We start from the raw sequence: 24,910 nt of genomic DNA on the forward strand, positions 1-24,910 counted from the left end.
CCGATTAGATCCCTAGCCTGGGAAACTCCAAATGCCACGGGAGCGGCCCTAGAAAAGGTAAAAAGACAAAAAATAAAATAAAAATAACTGCAAAGCTCAACCCAAGTGGGGAATCTTGGTGAAAGTCAAATAGTTGGTCACCACCATCTCTGGTGCAGGAACTTTCCTGCAGGAAGCAGCCACCCTCTTCCTGCAGAAGCAGGGTCTGCCCCTGCTCCCAGACATTCCCAAAGCCATCCATCTGCTCGCATCCAAGCACACCAGAGCCAGGCTGTGATCATCATGACAGACCAAATTGAGGTTTCACCTGGAGTGCACAAAAAAATATTTCATAAGCATGTGTTTATAGACCAGCTAAACCAGATATCCAGCAAAGCGAATACCCAGGAACTTCATAGTCCTTTGGCAAACTAGGAAGCACAGTTTCACTTGCTGGAATTTCTCAGCCACCCAATATTCATCAGACATTATAATTAAAAGATAAATGTGGCCATTTTGAATGGAATCATCCTACAAGTATCATATATTTCCCTACTACTTTCTTTAAAAAAAAAAAAAACAAGCGTTAAATACAGTCCAAGCTTTCTCCTTATCTTGCTGCCATCATCGTAAACACTGATTATCCTTCTAAGCCTAGAATCCTAAGAACCTGTTCCACCACTCATGGCTTTGAGACCTTAGGCGAATTATTTAACCTCTTTGTGCCCACGTTTTCTCACCCATACATGTAAAGAAAATCAAAACACCAAACTAATTGGGAGCGTGGCTACATGAAGAACACAAAACCAACAAGGTCAACGTGAAGGTTAGCGTGTGGATTTGGAGAATGCTCTTTTGTCGTCCGAGATCTGTTTGTTTCTTCCCAATTCCCGGGCTTTATTCCAGATAGCTGAATTTGCTGGCTATGCGAGGCTCTCTTGTGTGGGGTAAACTCCTCTTGGGGTCTTGAAGAACATAACCAAGGCCCTGATGGAACCTGCAACACCAACAACACAAACCCAGACCCGCGTGTTCTGTTCCAACAGGGAGCCTCAGAGCCAGCGCCTTGGAACAGCCTGGCAGGGATGAACAGAAGATGCAGACAGAAGGTAGGCGAGGAGAACGGGAGCTTCCCTGAGCCTAGTGAGTGAGAAACCACTTCCCAAAAGTCGGCTGTACTCACAGACTAAGGCCCCCGCCAACCAGGCTTTATACGAAGAAAGCTTCAGGTGCCCACTTAGGAGAATGTAACAGAAAAAGGATGACTTCAACCTCTGCAACAGTCCACAGTAAACACCCAAGAAGGGGACACTAGGGAATGTGGCCACGCTGGGCGGTCTGTGTAGGAGGAGCTTAGAGGAGGCACAGGGTTGGCCAGGAGGGGGACAGCACGAGGGCTCCATAGCCGTTCCACCTGCATACCAGGCACACCGCATGCTTACACCATGTGTGACATGGAGGGTTTGAGGGGGCCAGAGTCCCCTGCCACTCCCTGTTCAGTCTCCGGAAAGGACAGGACGAAGGAGGTGAAGCAACCCCACTTCACATGCCTGGTCTATTTTTCTGAAGGATGTAAAGAATTCTCTCTGAAGCTCTGCCCACTTGCTTCTGTGGAGCTAGGTTTCTAGCGTTTCATCTATGATACTGACGTTTACACTGTGGGCAGCACAGAGCTATTGGTAAGTTTTTCTGCTCTCTCTGCTTCAAGTACACAGTTGTCTCACATGTTCCCATCTCGCTGAAGCTAGGTGCGGCCACGTGGCCAAGAAAATGTGAGTGGGACACGTGTCACTCCTGGACAGCGTTAAGAACGAGTGATGCTTGGCCATTTTCTCCTTCCCCTCGGCCACGGTGATAGGGAATGTTCCATGAGCCTCCACCCCTCAAATGAGGACAAGGATGACGTGGAGCAGAGTCCCCGGCCAATCTCAATAGACACAGAGAATGAGCAAGTTCACTGTTCTACACCCCTGAGTTTGGAGAGCTGTCTGTCACCCAACATCTATTCTGCCCTGAGAGACACATAGGCACCACTTTGCCACCAGATTATGGAACACCATCTTCCTCTATACGGATCACTGTCCATGGCGTTAAGATAGCTTGAGGGGGTTGCCCTTGTGGCGCAGTGGAAAGAAATCTGACTAGTACCCATGAGGATGTGGGTTTGACCACTGGCCCCGTTCAGTGGGTTAAGGATCCGGCGTTGCCATGAGCTCTGGTGAAGGTCGCAGATGCGGCTCGGATCCCGCATAGCTATGGCTGTGATATAAGCCAGCAGCTGAAGCTCCGATTTGACACCTAGCCTGGGAACTTCCATATGCCTCGGGTGTGGCCCTAAAAAGCAAAAAAAAAAAAAAAAAAAAAAAAGATAGATTGTGCACCCAGAGAGTTCACAGTATGAGGAACTCAGTTATTATTAGACACGTAGACACCATTTTTCATGAGAATCCAAACTCCTTTGCAAAAGTAAATGTTTTATTATAGCTGATTTATAGTGTCTTGTCAATTTCTGCTGTACAGCCTCGTGACCCAGCCACAGAGTCATATATACATGTATATATATTCTTTTTCTCTCATACCATCTTCTGTCATATCCTAACCCCAGAGATTGGATGCAGGTCCCGGTGCTGTACAGTAGGACCTTATTGCTTCCAAAAGGTAAATTCTAAAACTAAGCTCTCAAACAATCCCCTATATCCTCGAATTCCTTTCCTGAGCCCTAGGCAACAGGTCCCCAGGTTCGAGGCCACACATTAGACCTGTTGCAGACACATCCTCCACCCGTGGACGAGAAGGTCGTCATTTCCGTTACCTGCAGTCTCTGACGTGGCAGATGTCCTGCACGACACTCTTGATCACCCCGTGCCCTCATCCTCCCAGATGCCAGGCTGGGCTGGCCGATCTGGAACTCCTCTGTTAGCTCTCTTTCCCTGTTGAATCCAGAGTTTTAAAATGCAGTTCTTGCAGTTCCTGCTGTGGCTCAGCGGGAACACACTCGACGAGCATCCCTGAGGATGCGGATTCGATTCCCGGCCTCGCTCAGGTTAAGGATCTAGCGTTGCTACGAGCTGTGGTGTAGGTCACAGACGCAGCTCAGATCTGGCGTGGCTGTGGCTGTGGCTGTGGCTGTGGTGCAGGCCGACAGCTGCAGCTCTGATTCAACCCCGCGCCGGGAAACTTCCATATGCCGAGGTACGGCCCTAAAAAGACAATAAAATCAAATAAAATGCAGTTCTTGGAACATCACTATAAGTTGACCTCACTCGCCCCAAGTCAGGTTCAACTCCATTTCTCATGCTTCCAAAAGCATATTTCAATTCCTCATTTTGTTTAATATATAAAACATGAATCAGGACAAAATTTGTACCACTCTCCTACGCTCACAAAATCCACAGAGCTTTTCTATAGCAAGATGTAGCAAAACATATGTCTCACCCAGTCGCAATGTAGTCTAAGAACACCGGCTGAGCTGTGACAGATGACATCTTCCCATTTCTAAAGAGCAGGCTCCACAGACACAGACTGTGTTTACATGAAGCCACTGATTCAATCACGTGGGGTCAGATTTATTACTTGAGCCATCATTACCTCTTTCACTGATAAATCAGTATCAATCTAGTCATTTTAGTGACCGAAATAACTATACTGTGATCTAATTTCTTAGGTTGTTAAAATGAGCAGATCAGAGCCACAGCCGGTGAATCAATAAAATGCCTGGAAATAAACACAAGGTGAAATGTGGAGCCAACCCACGGGATGTCAAGGCCAAAGGACCCACCCACCACCCGCATCCCTGCCTCAGGTCTTACAATTCACATCTAAATTCTGACTTCCCAAGGTGCCCAGGGCCAATCGCTAAGAACTCTGAGGTGTGAGTTACAGATGTAATAGTCAATTACATTATTAATGAAGGAACTATACAAATAAAAGCATCATGCTCTTTTATGTAGTAATCATTATTATCGTAAGCAATGCAAATTGAATAATAAGAATTATCAGGACAGTTCAGTGATACGCTAACAATTTCCGGCAATCAGACCAAACATCTCTGCTCAAGCTGTTTAATAAAATAAATAGCAGGTTGTTGACATTTTGGTTCAGTTAAGCATGCACACATCCAGAGGCTACTTATGTGTCCTGGATGGAAGAGCTAAAAAAGAAGTGTGGACTGAATGATATCAAAGTGGAACCACTTACGACGGGGGTCATTTAGATATTTCCGTAAGAAAACAGGGAATCCTATAAGCTATTCCAGAATCAAATGATATCATTTGTTTATTCATACACACATTGCAAACACATATGCATTACATGAATATACATGTACACAAAACCAGATTTTTATGTTTCCGTCACATCCATGGGAGGGACAGAGTTAAACGCCACAATAATAACAGACCATTACTATACGGAAGCATGTATCAAGCAGCTCAACCCACTTTGCAAAAGAGCAGGACCTTTCTTTATTTCCCTTTAAGGGCCCTGATAGAATGCTCTAGAAATCAGGCAGTCCTCACAGTGAACTTAGCACTGCCCGATTTTCCACCAGCACACCCAAGACTGATTTGGAAGAGAAGCTGTCCGTTCACAGATCGAGCTAATCACAGAGAAAGTCTATCAAATTCTAATTGGCAAGTAATGGGGACCTTCCAGTAGCTTCCACAACTAATTTCCTGTCTCTCCTGCTCCCCTGGAAATCATGCGTTTTCTCTCTGAAGTAATGACATCCTCTGGTTTTCAGAGGGAAAAGTCAAAGGCAGTGAGGTCTCCTTGGCGTCTAGCAAGAATAAAGGAACGCTGAGCGCTGGGCTTAACCTACTCACTGTCAGATGAGTTCATTTCACAACAAACCATTGACTAGGGTCTGAGAGTTGGTGGAAAGTCCAGCCATACAGAGACCATTTGACTGGGCTTGGGGTCGTCTCATGCCCTTTACAAAAGTGCCTTCCCCTCCTTCATTACGAGAGGCCATACGAACAAAGCCAATCTGGGTGCCGTTCTCCTTCGATGGGTATCCATTTCAAAAACAGCTCATCCCTTAAGATGATGGGACTGGAACAAAGCTAAAAGGATGTTTGGCATATTCAACAAAACAAAAAGCTCATCCTTCAGACTCCCTGGGAGATGCCCCTGCCTCAATTATTCCTTTGAGCCTAACTCTATCCTATTAAACCCCAAACCTCTCACCTGAGCTACCTTGCTACCACCACTGATAGAACTGTGAGATGTGAGCACAGTTCTGAGTTTGGGCTCAAAAGACTCGGTTCCTGGTTAATGCCCAAATATCCATTGGGGAAGTTCGTATGCATACACCAGAGGGAGAGCAAAATAGACGCAGACACATAAATACGTCCACTATAGGGAAATGGCACAACATAGCATTTTTTGCAGGAGTTAGAGTGACGGCTCACCCTGTGCCTTTGCAGGGGGATGGGGTCTGCCAGGTTTCCACCAGGAGACAAACGTGTGACTGTGATCCTATACCCTGAGCACTGTGGACAAAGGCTTCCTTGTCTTTTCAAATGCTTTTTTTCCCCCTCCTCCTTAAGTCACGAAGAAAGGCTTAATTGCTGGTATGTGTCTAACACGAGCTCATCTCCTTTTCAGTAAGGAGAATAAGCCACAGTTTGCGGACCTCCAGTAAAAAGCAGCAGGAGCCGGTAAGGAGGCGAGTAAGGGAGGTGATGGTAGCACCAAAGAGAAGGTGTGAGAGAAGCCGAGTCAGGGGCTTCCCAGATCGTGATTTTGCACCACAATAAAATTTCAAAAATAGTTTTGAGAGAGGCGTAGGTTGCCAACCTTCTATTTTTCCAAATAAGGGATACGGAACTCGATGTCCTGAGCTGATTTTTCTCTTTATGTTGCACTGGGGAAAAGTCCACCTTGAACACTTATTTGTACATATTTGTCTGTTCCCCCCCCCCCACACACACCCCATTAGACTGTAAACTCAAGCAAGCACACCAGAATCCCTCTGCCTTCCACGCAGGAGGCCCCTTGGTGGCCAGGAACCACTGAAACAGACACAGTAGATCCCAAATCTGAGAATTGTTCCTTCTTTGCTCGTTTCTCTTGAGAATGTTTCACATTTCCTCGCCTTCCTTCAGAGAACATCTGAGAAACACCTCCTCAAAGGTGATATAACTATGTGTCCATCTCAACAAAATAAATCAACACACTTTACATCGGAGTCATGTCAACCCTTGATAAGAAAGCCGTAGGTATGCTTCTCATGGAAATGAAGTCTAACAAAAGGGGGTATTCACACTTTCAGCCTAGAGGCCTGACCTACGATGGGCCAAGAACTCAGGTACAAAGGATGTGAATGCCTTGTTTGCAGGCAGACAGCAGAAGAAAGCAGTCACCAAAGACTCCCATCCATTCATCATGATGTACACCTGCTCTTCTGCCAGCCAAGATGGTGGTTCTCAAGGAAACTCGCTTGCAGAGTCTGGAGCCGAACCAGGGCTTTCAGCAACAACGAAGGATTTCGACCAGCTTAATTTCTGAATTCTTGGAGGACAAAGACCATGTGTATTAAAGTGGCCTGCACAAGGCTTACATGGAAAAGTCTCCCTTAGCCCTTGGGATCAGAGCTCAGGATGGGGCTTCTCCATCCGCAGCAAACAGCTTGCAAAGGGCCTACTACATCGAGAGCCATTTGTTGAATGAACAAATGAATGAAGTCTCATATTTTCCCTCGTTATCTTTCGGTACACAGAAACAACTCTTTCTGATTAGTTTGCGTTGAATAAAAGATGGATTTTAATCTCATTTCCCATTATCAGTCAGAACCATACATTCTTTTTTTTTTTTTTCCTTTTTACAGCCCACACCTGCGGCATATGGAAGTCCCGTGGCTGGGGTCCAATCAGAGCTGCAGCTTGTGGCCATGCTGGATCCTTAACCCACTGAGCGAGGCCAGGCATCAGACCCACATCCTCACAGAGGGCAACGTCGGGTCCTTAACCCACTGAGCCACAACGGGAACTCCAGGGACCATACATGTTTAAGTAATAATAATTATAATCATCTCAAGAGCTGCCATAAAATGAGTGTTTACTGTCTGCCAAGCACTGCGCCAAGTATTTCATGTATTTAATTTTTATTGAAGTAAATTTGACATACAATATTATGTTAGTTTCAGGGCTACAACAATATGGTGATCTGACCATAGACTACATTAGGAAAGGATCACCAAAGGGAGCTCCCCTTGTGGCGCAGTGGAAACGAATCCGGCTAGTATCGGTGAGGATGCAGGTTCGATCCCTGGCCTTGATCAGCCGGTTGAGGATCTGGCATTGCTATGGCGGTGGTGTAGGCCAGCAGGTGCAGCTCTGATTCGATCCCTAGCCTGGAAACCTCCATATGCTGCAGGTGCAGCCCTAAAAAGAAGAAGCAGCAGCACAAGTCCAGTAACATCTCTCAACACGTACAATTATAACAGCACTACTGACGCTCTTGCTTATGCTGTGAGTTACATTCCCGTGACTTATTTCTCTTATGGCTGGAAGTCGGTATTTCTTAATCCCCTCCACCTATTTCACCCAACCCCCTAACCCCTGTGCCAAATATATTGTAAGAATTATTTTATTGAATTCTCCTGCCATCTCTTTAAGGTAAATATCATTATCCCCATTTCACAGATGGGGAAATGGAGGCTCCGATAACTTACATTATTTCCTAGAAATCCACAGCTCAGAAATCATACCTAAAGGCTTTTCAGCTAGAAAGGTGGGGACAGGAATCTTAAACCAGGGTGACTATCTTTGCCCTAACATCCCTGCCTCCCCCGGGATCCTTGCCACAAGTAAGGCACACAAGCCATAAGCTCTCGATTTTTTTTTTTTTTTTTTTTTTGGTCTTTTTAGGCCCGCACCTGTGGCATACAGAAGTTCCCAGGCTAGGGGCTGAATCAGAGCTACAGTTGCCCGCCTACACCACAGCCACAGCAACGTGGGATCCAAGCCAATCCCCAATTCTTAACCCACTGAGCGAGCTGCCGCTTTTACGGGACCTGAACTTTAACTGGCACTGCTGAACACCCAGGCCACCCCCTGGTTCCTAGAAGCCAGCGCTGGTCTCATTCAATGTTCATTCATTTTAAAGTCCTGCTCTAGCTTTATGCCCTGTCTCTCAGGAGCCCTAGCGTCCGCCCTCAGGCCTTGGCCCCAGCACAGCAGTTGTCCTGTCCAATCGAACAAAGCCTTTCCCTCGGCATCGTCGGTGCAATTCCACGATGGCTTATGAGGGACCCAAACGCTGCACTTGTTTTACATAAAGCAAGCCCTCCAAAGCGCGCAAATCTCTTTCATCTGCTTTAGTTTGTGATGTGACAGTGGGACCGACACTCGTGGGGAAGGCTCTCCCCTCACCCTGCCGATGTCTCCTTTCTGCAGCCCCTCAATTTCTCTGCACAACAGAATACACACACTTCCCCACCTCACAGAAATGAGGCTGATGACCAAGTGAGACAGTAAAAATATGCTGAGAAAAAAAAATTCGATGCTCTCCATCACAAAGGTGTTTATATCATAGCTTTTCCGAATAGTATAGGTCCTGGCAAATTCTACTGGGCATTTATTTGTGAGGCCAAAGCATAGATCCAGAAACTGTCTCTGTTACATCTATAGGGATTTCCATGTAATGAAACATTTCCGGGAAACACGTTAGAGCCATGACCAAGCGTGCTAACAGGGCAGTCATAGGAAAACTCCCCAAAGGGCTATGCGTCAGTCCTGGGGAGGGTTTTTTGTTTTGTTTATTCACATTTGGGCCCCATTTATGACTCCAGCATAACTTCCCGTGGCATGAAAGTGGTAACGGAGATTAATCACCCGATTTTTAATTACATTTGGCCTCTTGGCACCCCGTGTTATAAGTACCCTGTCTCTCAGGGCACTGTGACAACAAGTGATCTGTCGTCGGTGCTTCTGAAAGAGCTTTGGTGTTGGCACAGCTTATGATCGCTGAAATAAAGGGTTCTAGCCTTCTAAGAATCTAACATACACACCCTTTGTGTGGCTTTACAAATGGCTCAAAGAATGAGACCATCACAAGAAAACAATGAATTGAGTTTGTTGCTGTCATTGTTTTCTTTTTTTGGCCGCCCCACAACATAGGGAGTTCCAGGGCTAGGGATCAGACCTCAGCCGCAGTTTTGACCTATGTTGCAGCTGTGGCAAGGCTGGATCCTTAAAACCACGGTGCCTGCCCGGGGACTGAACCTGCATCCAGATGCTGCAGCGACACCGCCAAACCCACTGTGCCACAAGGGGAACTACTAAATTGGGGTTCTGGACTATTTACACACCCCCTAACCTGTCCAGTTGCCTCTGCTTTTTCTGGGCATCAGACTCCATTTTGAACATGGATTTGTTTTTTTTTTTTTTTCTTTTGGAATGGCTTATTTTCTCTATTGTATTCATTCAGAGGAGGGGAAAAAAAAAAGACCTCATAAATGTCATTTCATATTCCAAGCAATTTGCTATAGGCAACTACACCATTACTTTGTACAAATAAATTTACATAAATCATTATTAGACTGTTTTACCTTAGCAACATTATTTGGTTCCCAGAGCACAAATTAAATGCATGCTTAAAGCAGAATATTTTAAAGTTATTCCTATATTGTTTATGAGATGGCATTAGAAATTTCCATCTAATTTTTCTTTCATAATGGACTTCCTTTAGTTGTCTTTGTACATTTAGGAAGCACATGTATAATTTTCTGGGGGGGTTTCTCGAAGCAAGCCATGCAATAGAGGACTCTGCCACCCTTGCTCCATCTTTCAGAGACTGTTCTCTTTGATTCCCCAGGGTCAGTTTGGAACAGTGATTAGGAAGACCAGGAACTAGGGAAATTAATACCATCTCATGAGTAGATGGGTTTTTGACATATTAGTCTACAAGCAAACTGGTCTTTGGTTGTGGTTTGGCTTTTTTTTTTTTTTTAATAAAGAAATCTGTCAACAAGCTCCTTGAACATAGAACTCAGTTTCTACTCGCTGTTTATACTGGGAAGATGTCTGTTTGGATCAACGACACAGCACATGGCAAGTCCTCACTGGCTGGAGTTCTCCTCTACCCTAGGTTTTCAAAATAAAATCTTTTCTCCCTGTGTGTAAAATGCTGTTTTTACTTTTCAAACAAGCTGCCGTTGTCAACATCAGGGAAGAGGGGTGGAAAGAGACGAGGTGGGGAGTTCCTGTTTTGGCTCAGCAGTAACAAACTTGACTAGTGTCCATAAGGACATGAGTTCAATCCTTGGCCTCGCTCAGTGGGTTAAGGACCCAGCATTGCTGTGAGCTGTGGTGTAGGTCACAGACGTGGCTCGGATCTAGCATTGCTGTGCCTATGGCATAGGCTGCCAGCTGCAGCTCCCATTTGACCCCTAGCCTAGGAACCTCCATATGCGGCCAGTGTGGCCCTAAAAAGACAAAAGAGAAAGAAAAGAAAATTAAGGGACCAACTGGTAGTCAGGAGCCATGCTTCCAGCCTTGGTCCTGCTATCTGCTGGCTCTGTAGAACCACTGTGTGATTCCACGGCTTGTCTCCTCATCAGGGTCAAGAAGGACTGGACTCACACTCACACACAGGGCTGTCACCCTCTCCCAGTGCGTGGTCTGGGAACAGAGTCCTAAGCCAGTGTCAGGGGAGTGGGGCCCCGTATGGTCAAGGGCACAATCGTCCTAAGATGAGTGAAGCGATCCCATGGAATCTGCTTAAGAACAAGACAGACCTGGATTCAAAGCCAAGCAGTGCCACTCGCTAGCTCTGCGATCAATGCAAACCTTTCGGCATCTGTCACCTCATCTTAAAGTGAGATTACTTCTATCTATTTCGCTAGTTTGTTTGGGGGATCCAATGAACCAAGGCGGGCAAAATCTTAGAATGGTGTGACCCTTAGAAGCAGCTCAATGTACAGTGGCTCACATGAGTCTTCAGGGATGACCGGGGGGGGGGGGGTCAGGCGAGGGTGAGCAGACCACGTGAAAGGAAGGGCTGTACAATAATTACGTCGGGTCAACTGGCAAAGGCTAGGATGGTCCCGGGCATACAGGGTGTGTGGGACCACCCTGACTCCAGCCCTCCAGCATTCGAGACCTGATAAAGAAATTAGGGGACGATGACACCTTACATATTTCACCATTGTTGTACCGTTTACAGGTCTTTCGTGTGTCTTATTTGAGCCTTTCATGAGCCATGTGAAAAAAATGTATGTCTGGGTTAATTACCCTCCAGTGGTGAGCAGATGCAAGCGCAGATAAAGTCTGGGCTTTATTCCCACAGTGCCCGGGTGTTACAGGGGCGGGGGTTGGGGGGCACTCCAACCATCCCTACTTTCCAGCCTCCTGGCAGTGAGACAGGGTCACGTGACTATTCTGGCCATTGGATGGTGGACGTGCAATTGGCCTGAGTCAGTTCTAGACTGAGGCACCTAAGAATGGCTGTGTCGCCTTCTCAGCTCCTTTTTTTTTTTCACACATTGAAGCAACCAGGAAGCCACATTTGGAGAGGAAGGTGTCACAAGATGGGGGCAGGGGCTTGAAACTTCAGAACGCTGGAGGCAGGAAAGCCACTCTGGGTGAGAAATAAATTTTTATTGCACTAAGCCCTGAGGCTTGGGGTGTAGGTTTTAACCCCAGTAGACACAACCTGCCCTGGCTCCCGTAGTCGGTAGAACCAGAAGCCACATTTCCAACGTTCTGCAGTTTTTACTCAACAGTATCATAAAATCCCACCGGATTTGGGGAAATGTTGCCAAGATGAAACACCACAGCTTACTTATGGCGAATCTGCCATGTTTACCCTATTTAGAACAAAATGCTTATTGGGTTTAAAATAAAACAGTTCACACCCCGTGCCAAGTAAAAAGAAAAAAGTTCCACAAGGCAGGGTATATTTTAATTTGGTGCTGATTTGTTCCAACGTTTTCGTGAACCCAGAAGCCTGAATGCCTCATTTTCCAGACAACCCTCGTGACCAGGTTCCCGACATGAAATAGCCTCAATGCCATATACGGCTTTAACTGAAAGTTAGACGAACAGAAAAATCCAACTACAGTACGAGCCATGGTCTATTGCAATCTAGAAGATTCCTCTCTTGCTTATTCAAATCCTACTTATCCTTCAAGCCTATTTTCTTTATGAGGGAAAAAGTTCTACTCCTCTAATTTTGCAAACACCTGCATCACACAATTGTCTAAGCCAGAGGATGGCACACTTTTTTGCTATAAAAGGTCAGAAAGTAAATACTTTCTGGTTTCTGATGCGCTTATTCAGATTCAAGGCTTTTGTAGCATTAAAAACTGCTCAAGGAGGTCCTGTGTGGTTCAAGAGGCTAAGGATCCGGCATTGTCACTGCTGCAGCTCAGGACGCTGCTGTGGTGCAGGTTTGATGCCTGGCCCGGGAACTTCGGCATGCCGCAGGCACAGCCAAAACAACCAACCAACCACACAAACGAACTGCCATAGAGGATCCGGAAAGGAATAAACACATCTGTGTTCCAGTAAAGTTTCATCAGGGGACATGGAACTCTGAATTCCATATCATTTCTACAAGGCAGAATATAGTCGTCTTCTTTTAATTGTTTCCAATCGTTTAAAAATGTAAAAACCATCTCAGCTTACACTGCTCACAGGCAGCGGGCCCTACCTGGCACGCCCTGGTGGACCCACCCCAGGCTTAGGAGAGGCGGGGCTGCGATGGATTAGGCAATCACTTTCTTGGGAAGAGAACACAGGTACAGTTTTTCCGGTTCATCCACTTCCTGGTGACCCAGGACTCTGATGCCAGGAAGGTCCAAGCCCCTGGATCAGCCAGGCTCTCAGTTCCAGAAGCACTGGAGCTCCCTAGGCAGGTGGAGTGGGGCCACGCAGGCCTGGCGGACAGAGCCTCGGGAGGGGACCCTCGGCAGCACCCTCAAAACCCAGGGCACATTTTTTTTTTGCTGTAAGAGGTCAGAAAGTAAATATTTTCTGGTTTCTGATGCACTTACTCAGATTCAATGCTTTTGTAGCATTAAAAGCGGCCACTGCTTTATCTGAGAGAGCGAGGTGAGGACAGGGCTGGTTGGGCCACTGCAGGATGAATCAGCCCACTGGGCTCCCATCCCTGAAGATGGCCCAGCTTCAGCCTTGAATTCTGGCTTTCAGAACTCTTTTTTTTTTCTCTCTCTCTCTTTATGGCCACACCCACGGCCTATGGAGGTTCCCAGGCTAGGGGTCCAATTGGAGCTGCAGCTGCGGCTATGCCACAGTCACAGCAATGCCAGATCCAAGAGGCATCTGTAACCTACCCATAGCTTTCAGCCACACTGGATCCTTAACCCACTGAGCAAGGCCAGGGATCGAACCCAAGGCCTCACAGACACTGTGTCAGGTTCTTAACCCACTGAGCCGCAATGGGAACTCCAGCTTCCAGAACTCCTGGTGCACCCTTGCCAACAACCTACGAACTCCTGTTCCTGGCTTCTGCTTCCTCTCCTTCCATTCCACGTCTCAGCTCAGAATCACACCTTGTGACTCTCCAGGAACTGCTCTCACCAGCATCTGCTTCATCCCAGGGCACTGTCAAGCCACATCTGCCAGGCAGAACGTGGAGGGGACCGGCGCAGGTGTGTGAGCATAAACAACCAGGTGTGACAAGCCCAAAAAAGCAGAAGGTTGGCAAGGCAGCAGCCAAGCCAGGGCTGGGGCAACAGCGACTGGGGTCCCCTGGAGGAGGCTGGCAGGTTGGGTTTCCTCAGGGCCACCGTAAAGGCCCCAAGCACTGTGGGGACACCCGGCTCCGGCTGGGACTGAGTCTCGGGGTCCTCCAAGACCCGTCTAGCCCAGGCAGCCCTCGCTGGCTGGACTCACGACTGGCTCATTCTCGCCTTCCGGGCCTAACGTCCATGGTGACAAAACCTATTGGCGGTCCCCCTTTTCCGTGAATTCTTCTCTAATTATTTCAGTCCCAATCGTCAGAGCCTCTCGATTCACCATGAGGGCACAGCCCAGCCAGAAGCTGAGCACCACCCCCGCCATCTTCCTGCAAGTAAGTCGTGCCCCTTTGGCTAAGGCATGAGTGGCACAAGGATATATCTCATATTTTCATATGCCTTATAGCTTTTTATCCCCACCTGTCCCAAGAACACATAATAGATACTCAGTCATACTTATGAAACTCAAAAGGCCCAACATTAGAAAGATGAAAATAATTCAGGTGAAACACAGTAGTGCAGGAAAGAAAATAATTTAAAGGAACAACATACGGTAGATGACAGTGTCTAGACAAAAATTCCCAGCAATGTTCCCATCGCTTTGTGTGTCTATGACACACACCAAAATTTTAATTTTAAATACGGATGTGACTTGACATTCTTATTATCTTTTTTTTTTTTTTGGCCGGGCCCACCGCATGTGTAAGTTCCTGGGCCAGGGCTCAAACCCATGTCACTGCAGCAGCTCGAGCCCCTAGAGGAATGACAACACCAGGGCCTTAACCTGCTGAGCCACATGGGAACTCCAACATGCTCATTATCTTAATCCCTAAGCTGATGGACCACATCGTCAGTCCGACCAGCTGCATAAATTGATTATGAAGAAGATTGGGAGGAAGGAGGGGGGGCCCTCTTTCAAGTGATGGAGAAACAATCCATTTGGAATTTGCATTTAAATGTAACTTTGGGATTTCATGTATTCAGTGCCACCTCCACAAGGTGGGAGCCAGCTGGGAAAGACAAAGCCCGCTTACCTGAGTCAGAATGGGTCCAGGAAACCGAGGTCACCATTGCTCCAGTCACAGAAAGGACAGAGAGGCCTCCATGGTCAAGAGAACGCCGGTCTTCTCGGAGATGACACGTCTAGTGGCTGGTGGGGAAGAGCAGAAGGGAGACGGGATTAGAGCAGCGGGGGAGAGAACCCTCTCAACCACAGCGAATGCCGTCTGACCTGACTCTCTAAAAGATGACACACGTCCATGGAAAAAAGTCACCTGGGACTGTACCTCTTTATTTCTTGGAAAGGTGTTGAAGCATTGGGTCTTTCATGATAGTGTTCTTGAAACTGCTTCACGGGGCATAAAAGGACGCAAAGATTTGAAATATGTGCCACGGATATGGTGAGAGTATCTTAATTTACTACAGCTGCCACTGAAACAGTCACCTATAAGAAGAAAAACTTCAGAGCAGCAGCAAGCATTCAAGGCCAACGTTCCACCACTCATGCGGCCTTGAACCTCTGGGCGGACCACGCATACAAGCTGCAAAGTCAATGACTCTCTATGCTGTTGTCAAATAAAATGACTCCGGCTCTATTCCTGGAGAAAGAGAGCTCATCGACCTAAACTCACAAAATGGGCTGCACGTGTCGGGGCCACAGTTACCCGATCATCTTGCAAAACAGAAAATTGGCACATGCGATAGACTGCATAATAACTTCTTTTTTTCTTTTGCTTTTTTTTTTACTTGCTGCACATGGAGGTTCCCAAGCTAGAGGTTGAACAGGAGCTGTAGCTGACAGCCTGCACCACAGCTCACAGCAAGGCTGGATCCTTAACCCACGGGGCAAGGCCAGGGACAGAGGAACCCACAACCTCGTGGATCCTAGTCGGGTTCGTTAACCACTGAGCCACGAAGGGAATTCTGCATAATAATTTCTGATGGAGGATTTTTTTGGCCTCCCCCTCGAGGAAGACACATCAATCAACAGACTCTAATGAAAGGAATGGTATGTGCCTAGGAGCTTTACTGTGAGAATGTTAGCAAATAATTTCATTCGCTCAGTGGTTCTCAAACTATGGTCCCTAAAGAGCAGCAGCAATGTCACCTGAGAGTTCGTTGGAAATGCAAACTCTTGGCCCCCTCCAAGAACCCCTGAATCTGAATATTCGGAGGTGGAGCCAGCGATCTGTTTTAACAAGCCCTCCGAGTGATTCTGCTACATCTTCAATCGTTAATTTAGCCCCGATCCAAAGACACTGAATCTATAGTTGTAACATAAAATAACTCTACGGCACGTCAAGCTTCAGTTGAGGACAAAGTATCAGGCTAGGGACTGGAGAGGGAGGAAGAGTCAGAGAGAGAAGATGACATCCCTGCCTCCGGGAAATGTACTGTCCACTCTGGCAGGAAGGACAGGTCCGCAGGCAAGTCAAAGAGAGACAGACTGGGTTACTGCCTCTGACAAACAGTTAGAAGGTTTGTTTCTGGTTGGGGTGGGGAGGCAGGTAAGGGAAAGCATTATCCCAAGGACAGTCACGGTGGGCCTTGAGACCTGGACAGAACTGTGCCAAGTGGGAAAAGGTGAAAGCTGAAGTCAACGCCTAGAGTTAAGACAGCGTGAGGGCTATTCAGGTCATGGAGAAACCAGGTCTGGCTGAAAGGTGAGTAACTTGGAGGTGATCTGGATGAGACAAGGTTACTGCCAGGTACAGACAAGTAAATGCTAGGGGCCCCCCTGCTTCTCTTTCTTGTGAGAAGAACCCCCCCACCCCGCCCCCAGCGGCATCTGCTATCTGTGTGTTGAGACGGATAACCCAGGTGATGGAATGATTTCTAAGTCCAGTATTTTTTGTACTGCATTTTCTAGAGGGGGGCACCTCGGCTGCTTCAAGGATGAACTGCTCAAGGTTTACTCTGGAGGAAGACACAAGAGAAAATTTTAAAGTAGGCAAAAGAAGCTGGATGTCACAGTAGCCTCGGGCCATTCTGCAAAGGGGCAAAATGTTATCACACCTAAAAAGCCCCTAAGGGCATTGATGGTTTTAGCATTACAACATAACTCAAGTGGAGAGTGGTGAGCCTTAGTCAAAAGGCAAAGTTAAAGCAGAGGGTGGGAGAAATGGGTAAAGAGATCAAAGGGTATAGGCTTCCAGTGAGATAAAGTTAAGTCATGGAGACGGTTTACGGCAGGGTGACTACGTTAATAACTCTGTGTTGCATCCTTGAAAGTTGCTAAGAGAGTAGATCTTAAAAGTTCTCACCACAAGGAAATGTTTTTGAAACTCTGTAAGGGGGTAGATGTCAACTGGACGTATTGTGGTGATCACTTAGCAATATATACCAATATTAAATCATTATGTCATACACCTGAACCTAACATAATTTTATGTCATTATACCTCAATCAAAAAAAAAAATAAAACATGCCCCCCCAAAGTTAACCCAATAACCTGCACCTCCAATTAGAGACCCTACTTTTCATAATCAAAAAGGTATGTCTTTTGTTTTCAGAAAACTGACATAAATAGAAGGCTCACGGTGCAGCTAGATGCATGATGGGAAACTGGAATGTTTTCACTATCATGCAAGACTCTATTGGAAAGGAAGCTGGATTCAGAACGGGTTGGTCATCCAGATCTGCCATTTAGCCATCGCGTCATTATGGGCAAGATGCTTAACTTCCTAAACTTCAGTTTTTCATCCATCAAGAATTAGAGACACTTGGAGTTCCTGATGTGGCGCAGTGGAAACAAATCTGACTAGGAACCATGAGGTTGCAGGTTCGATCCCCGGCCTCACTCAGTGGGTTAAGGATCCGGCGTTGCCATGAGCTGTGGTGTAGGTCGCAGACGCGGCTCGGATCCCGTGTTGCTGTGGCTCTGGCGTAAGCCGGCGGCTATAGCTCTGATTCGACCCCTAGCCTGGGAACCTCCATATGCCGAAGGTGCAGGCGTAAAAAGACAAAAGGACAAAAAAAAAAAAAAAATTAGAGACACTGACTTGCTCCACCTTCTTTTAAATTTAAATAAGAAAACAGACAAGAACTTGCTATGAAAATTGTAAAGTACAATATTACACAGGGGTATATTTTTATTGTATATATAACTATACTATCCTACTCACAGACACTGGGTACCAATCAACACTTGTTACTGTATTGGCTTTTGAAAATATGAAAGTGAACTGTTTCTAATGCCCTTCAGATTCTCTTTTTAAATATTTACAGATAGAGCAGTTCATCAACCAAACCATCCTCCCGAGAAACATTTCAAGGTAAATTTTTTACATAATTTTTTTTTTTTTTTTTTGCTGCACCTGCCACATGTAGAATTCCCGGGCCAGGGACTGAACCTGCACGACCTGAGCCACAGCAATGACAACACCAGATCCTTAACTGGTAGGCCACCAGGGAACTCCTACTTCTCATTTTTTTTTAAACTTTTATTCCTCTGACCACGACAGAGCATCCAGTAATCTTTCAGCAGCTCCTGGTAAGCACAACTCCGTCTGCAGCCACACAGACATATGACGGTGATAATTTATCATCTCTGCAGTAGTTTCATCCCAGATGGACCATTTACTAATTTATTTCCATATGTAACTGGCAGAGAGATTAATCAGGCTTCCAACTCAGAAACCTGAATTGTGCTTTATTCCCTTAACACGTTAACTCCAGACCAGAGGAAATACACGTTTACAGAGAAAACCAAGAGTCCCTCTTAAAGAGCTGGTTTCAACCTCAGATGCAGGCCTTTAAATACAGACACACGTACACACACTCACAGCCTGCTCCTTATGTCAACATGGAGGGCTGCTTCTTTCTTTAGAGACTATGGGCTTCCCATAGGAGCTGTGTCTGTTAGAACTGCGGGCAGGAGGAAAGCCAGAAATGTTAGGCCAAATTAGGCCCCCTTGCAGCCACAGTCCCCTCCCTGGATGTAAGCTCGGGGGCTCATATTTCTGAAACTAAAGCGATCTTTTGGCCACGGAGCTACGCCCAGCTGGCCCGGCTGTGCAGCGCCCAGGCGCTGGAAAGTATGTGTTTTCTTTTTTCCACTCTTTTTAAGGGTCTGAACTTGACCGATTTCAGCAGCTGCCGTAGCGCCAGCGAGGTGATGGCTAAAGAATTGCTAGCATTGCTCTCGGCCCCCTTGCGTTCAGCTCTCAGTCCGCTTTTGTTTTTAATTCTATCCCAGTGATATCAGCCTTTAGCAAGGAGTGGTCAACGGGACTCTTGCTGGATGACAGTGTTTACAGAAAGAAAGCCAGCCAATCCCAACAAGGGGCAGAAAGCAACAGCTGATTGGCTGGGTCTTCAGAGGAACCCAAGGCCACAGCCAGGAAGGCTCAGGAGACAGATAATATCAGCTAGATCCCCACACCTGGGTCACTAACCAACTATGTGGCTTTGGAAAAGTCACTTAACAGTTCAAGTTCACAATTTTCTTTCTCCGTAATAGGAGTTTAGCTCCCTATGGTCCCTTCTGGCTCTAAAATCTTTGATTTGGTGCAAATGAAGAAAATATCAGCCATTCACCTGATTTCTGTGTCTAGATGATGCCTCACAACCAGAAGACTGGAAGCATCTGAAGGTGGCTGAGTTTGTCCTGATGCCTGGTGCCGTGACAGACATAAACCTGAGGAATCCCAGTATCCAACAGACTTCCTCTGAGCAGAAGATTGTTCAATGACAGGTATCTTGGCAAGGTTTTAAGAATGCCACGAACTACAAGTTTGAAGGGCTCTTCCAGGTATGGCAAAAGCTACCGGAAGTGCCTCGATCAGGGTTCTTTGTCTTTGATACGTTTACATCACAGTTAAGAAAAGACACAAGTCATAAAAACACAGTGAAATACGTGCTGTCATGGGAACAGGAACGATGGAAAAATCACCTCAGTTGAGGGCAAGAGTGAGAGATGGGTAAGGTTTTTTTGGAGGAATGGGAATTGAGGCTAGGAAGTTGAGGCTAGGAAGGAAGGAATCTGGGCAGAGACAGCACCAAGAGCCAAGGCCCAGGAACCTCCCCAGGTGGCCAGGATACAGTTCTTAGCACCCTAGGGATGCTCAAGAAAGAGACCGAGGGACGGCAAAGGCCAGAAAGGGACTCATGGCGGAAAGCGCACTGGTTGCCAGCGTGGGGACTGGCTCTGACCCTGTGAGCACTGAGAACCTTCAGAGATGACCGGGCAGGGGAGACTTCAAATGAGCTTTGCCCCAGGAAGTTTATCCTGGCAATTCGATGACCATTTTAAGACTGGTAATAAGATCAGTCTCTACCTTCGTTTTTCTCTCATTCGTTCCATGCTGCCACTATTTGGGAATCCCTCGTATTTATTTTTTTCCAAATCAATTTCCTGGCCCTTCAAATGGAAGCAACAGAGTTTCCTACAAGGACTGCCAGGATTTTACATTCAAATGACTAGTTTGGCCTAGGGGTTTACATTTGGTTGATGGGTTTTTCTAAGGTTACGAGAGAGTTAACATAATATGGCATAGGCCGGTGTTTGGGGAAGTTTTTTTTTGTTTTTGTTTTTTTAAACACTGGAAAATATTCAGGGGTGATGAAAAAAATTCTACCAACGTCTCAGCTGTTGGAAGGGCTTGCCCTCCCGAACAGACAAAAACTGAACCAATCATCCAAAGTCATTCCCTGGCACTTTTCTTGATTTCCAGCTTCAGAGCTCAAGGCTAATGAACCCAAAGTTTCCAGGGCCCCTCAAATGTAATAGCAGAACATCAAGTAAAGCCTCATACCCATGGTATTTGGTTCCTCGGTTCTGAGAGGCCAAGCACAGGTGGCTTCCTGCAGCTGTCACAGAGAGAAGCTGCCCACCGTGACCCCCTGGGCCCGTGCCAGGCAACGCAGGGCATGGGGGAAGGGCTGTGGGTCCCCCCGATGTGCTGGGATCTCAAAACTACAGCCCTGAGTAGGGAAATAAGCAGAGAGACTCCCCCTCTGCAAAAGGAGCTACCTTGAGTAGGAGCCACCATCTGAAACATATTCCCCACAGAAGACACAAACTTCACTTTGCATCTCGGGTGGCTGGGACTACAGATGGGAATCAACGGGACCCCTCAACATTAGCTGCATTTTGGATCACTGATTAAAAAAGGCAGAAAAAAAGGGGGGAGGGAGGTGTCAAACGCTCTAGGGTTCACTCCTTGATTTATCATTCAGAATCTGTCCCAGCCCTCCCTGCACATACCCGGGCGTTCAGGAAGCTCCAGAACCCCCCCCCCCAACATAAGTGTTCACTGAATATTGAATCAAATAATGACTGTGAAGAACAACGTACAGTAGATGCCAGAGAGAGTTCCCTGTGCACATAAAAACAAAACAAAACAAACAAACAAACAAAAAACAACGATCTCACACAGACAAGAGTTGCACAGACACTTTTTGTAAAAGTCCACCTATGGTCAGAAAATGGATTCTCCTCCAATGAACAGATAAGCTTAAATCACCATGCCATGATACATTCTCTTCACTGATATACGAATAATAAAACTATAAGGTAAATGCAGGCTTACACTGAATAATGGGCATAAATAAAAATATTGTGACATTAAAAACTCAGTATAAATTGAACTACAACATACTTGAAAGCTCCCGCAATCATAACGTGCACATCAAAATCCATTAACCTAATACCTAGGCTGCTATTCAAAAGCAGAGGTCTAGCCTGTAAATAAATACCCATTTGAACACTTCTCCTCCTAAATTACTGTACAATTTGATTGCAAAGTCACACACTTACCAAGTCTATCATCTTTACTTGGCTGCTCTCTAACCAACACTCAAGTCTTATCAGGCTACAACGTGGCAGCATAACATAAACACACAGAACAGTCAATGGTACCAAAAAGTAACAGCGAATGTCAAAGACAAACCAGGGTCATCCTGGCGAGAAGGGAGATATTTACATAAGCATTCAGAAAGACAATGGAGCCCCAATTTCTCTTTAACTGCTTACCCAATCGACCTCTCTGCTCCTCATCTGATCATTTTTATATAAAAAGCATTTTTTACCACGATACATTCAAATACATCACTTGCCATAAACTCAGCAGCAGTTAAAGATTCTGGTACCCATTAAGATTTGCTTTTATTTTCAACCAAAGCTTTCATTCCTTATCCATCACCAACCCCCTCCAAAAAATTAACTTCACTGACAATATCCTCCTTAAATATGTCACCTGCCAAGGCCATTTTCTTACCTTTGTAACTCACTCACATTTGTTTCAGTTGATGATATTTACCCAAGCAAGGACAATTGTTTGACTGGAATCTTGCAACTTTCAACTTTGCCCAGATTTTGCTGTCGTGAGGAAGGGGAAAGCCGAAATCCCCGATACATCGCTTAGCTGAGCTAATATACATCTGAATCAGAGCTATATTTTAAATTCTTTTACACTTACTTAATATAGTGCGTGCTGCCTGTCCACTGATGCGATATCAGAAACCTGCAAGCTACTATTTCTGCAACTGTGTCACTGTAGATAGTCTGAAACATGTACGTAGCTGTTGCCATGGAAACAAACACAGCTAGGGTAGAGTGCCACGCTGTGTTAATTCCTTCACCCATGAACCCCAGGGGAATGCTAACATTCATCTTCTTTCTCCTTTAGTCTCACACTGCTTTAATATTTTTTTTAGCATTATCAAATGATGTACTAAATACATATGCTACACCTGAAAATACGGTTGGCTGAAATGAGCTGTGTGCCAACCTAGCCTGCTGGATATCTGCTTAAGGTGGTGCAAATGTGCATGGAGCCTTTCACTAACTTCTCCTGGGAGAAATGGAGAACTTTATTTCCTTCTTTTAAAACGGCGTGCATAGGAAAAAAAAAAAAAAAAAAAAAGGTGAGCATCGCTTCTCACCTAAGACCAGTTATCTTACTACTGCACCAGAACGAAGATGCTTTCAGAAGTGGGCCACATCAGTTCAGTGAAAGGCAGGGGGAGGTCTTGCAAACTTTGCAAAGTGGATCCAAGCTAAGAGTTGTTCTCCCTTCTAACTAGAGCTGCATTAGCAAGCAGTAAATCCAACAGTTTTAATGAGGCAAAAGCATAAACGCTCAACAAGGGCTTCATCTGTCCCCACTTGGTCTTTGTTCCTAAATCCATGTAAAAAAGGAATGAATGAGTGGCTAATAAGATGGAAATCTGCCATCATTCAGAAAGAAATGTGATTTCCCTGGAATCTGAACCTTCTCTTATTTGCATCAAGTTCAAATCTCTGTGCTCTTATCAAATGTTTGGACCGGTGGAGAAAAGTCAAATTCTTTCATCACATCTAAAAGCTAAAATGTGTAAATAACTGTCTCGTTGGGCCGTCTTCCCATTATTCAAACAGGGATGCCACTTTAAATATTGGGGTTACTCATCACAGTCAACCAAAGTAAGCTGTTCAAAATCTTAATTACAACCCATCCCTTGGGCTAGTTAATAATATTCAATCTAGATGAAAATGGCCACACTTTAGATTTGCATGCTGATCTGCTTCACTGGAATACAATTTTCATACGAAACAATCAATTGTAAGCTTTAAAGGTGCAGATCTATGACTCTGTGAACGGGCATGTTTTAAAGAAACCACGACTTTATTTGCAGGGACTATGGCACAATTATCCTACAAAAGATAGGCAAAGTTCAACTAGTATTTTCCTAAATTGAATTAGCCTTGGTCAAAGAATCATGTCACTTTTTTTTTTCTTTTTTTTTTTTTTTGTCTTTTGTCTTTTACACCATCGGCATACAAAGGTTCCCAGGTCAGAGGACGAATCAGAGCTGTAGCAGCCAACCTATGACACAGCCACAGCCGCAGCACCACTGGATCCGAGCCACATCTGTGACCCACACCGCAGCTCATGGCAATGCCAGATCTTTCACCCACTGAGCAAGGCCAGGGATGGAACCTGCGTCCTCATAGATACTAACACTAATCAGATTCGTGTCCACCGAGCCAAGCATGTCACTTTCTATAAGCAATCTCCAGAGGATGTTAGGTTCCAATATAAAGCCTAGTCTTCGGGTATCCACAGGGCAGGCAGTGATGACTCACCAATCCTGACCAGTACTTACAAACCTAAGGGGCAGAGACACAGCAATAAAAACAGCTGTTCCTGAGGTTCGCTTCCCTTTCTGTATCTATACTTGATTGGTGTTTCATAGAGGTCACCTCGTTTGACTATGACATTATACTGCGAATTAGCTTGGCCAGGATTGCCCATCTCACCTCCTTCTGGAGAGCACTGAGATTCCAAGAGTCAGTGACTGGCCCCGGGGTCACATGTTCAGCAGCAGAACTCTGCCTTCTGTCACCAGATCGCATGTTCCTTCCAAGAGCCATACTGCCTCTAGGCATGGTCACAAATGTATTAGGTGGTAAAGGACTTAAAATAACTATAGGAACAATACTTATAAAAGGATGGATACTAAGTGTCAGATGAATGGGCGTGGAGATCAACCAGGGCTGGTGGCTGAATTTAGGCAATACTTCTCTCCGGCCCTCGTCCACCTACATTCCTCTCACAGTGGTGGAAGGAGATGGGTCCACTTTGAGGCTGAGGTCAACACCTGCCCCCCCACCCCCAAGCACATCCTCTCAGCCACATCCTCTCAGCCTGTCACATGCCCCAAACCCCCTCCCTTCCCAGGTGTCCCATCCTAAATCCTGGCCACTCCTCAGAGAGGACCTTGGAGGGAACAGTGGATAGTGGCTCCTTGAGCTTTGGGGTGAAAGGGGAGTTGGAAGCAGCAAGAAGAAGGCGAATAAATTAGCCTGCTGTGATGGTTAATTTTATGTGTCAACTTGACGAGGCCACAGGGTACCCTAACACTTGGCTACACACGATCCTGGGTGTGTCTGTGCGGGTGTTTCTCAATGAGATAGGAATCAATGGACTGAGTGAAGCAGACTGCCCAGGAGTCAGCCTGTCCACTGGAGGCCTGAATAGAACAAACAGCCTATTATGGAAAATTCACTCTTTCTACATGTTTCCAAACTGAGGCTTTGGATTTCTCCTACACTTGCACTAGAACTTATTTTTTATTTATTCTATTACTATTATTTTTATTTTCTTTTTATGGCCGCACCTGCCTGCAGCATACAGAAGTTCCTGGTCAGGGGTCAAATCAGAACTTACGCCACAGCCATGTCAATGCTGGATCCAGAGCTGCTATGCCAGATCCTTAACCCACTGAGCAAAGCTAGGGCTT

General features: G+C 46.0%; 1 protein-coding gene across 16 annotated transcripts in view; it reads right to left on the reverse strand.

The window, feature by feature from the left end:
- The window catches only part of FOXN3 (forkhead box N3), a 417,615-nt gene that overhangs the window by 289,875 nt on the left and 102,830 nt on the right, over positions 1 to 24,910 (reverse strand). For 9 of the 16 annotated variants that reach the window (XM_021098352.1, XM_021098365.1, XM_021098361.1 and 6 more), the window contains one exon: positions 14,719 to 14,834. The gene's annotated coding sequence lies outside the window, so the exon portion shown is untranslated. 16 annotated transcript variants of the gene reach the window in all.

Source organism: Sus scrofa, chromosome 7, assembly GCF_000003025.6.
Source record: "Sus scrofa isolate TJ Tabasco breed Duroc chromosome 7, Sscrofa11.1, whole genome shotgun sequence".
NCBI lineage: Eukaryota > Metazoa > Chordata > Mammalia > Artiodactyla > Suidae > Sus > Sus scrofa.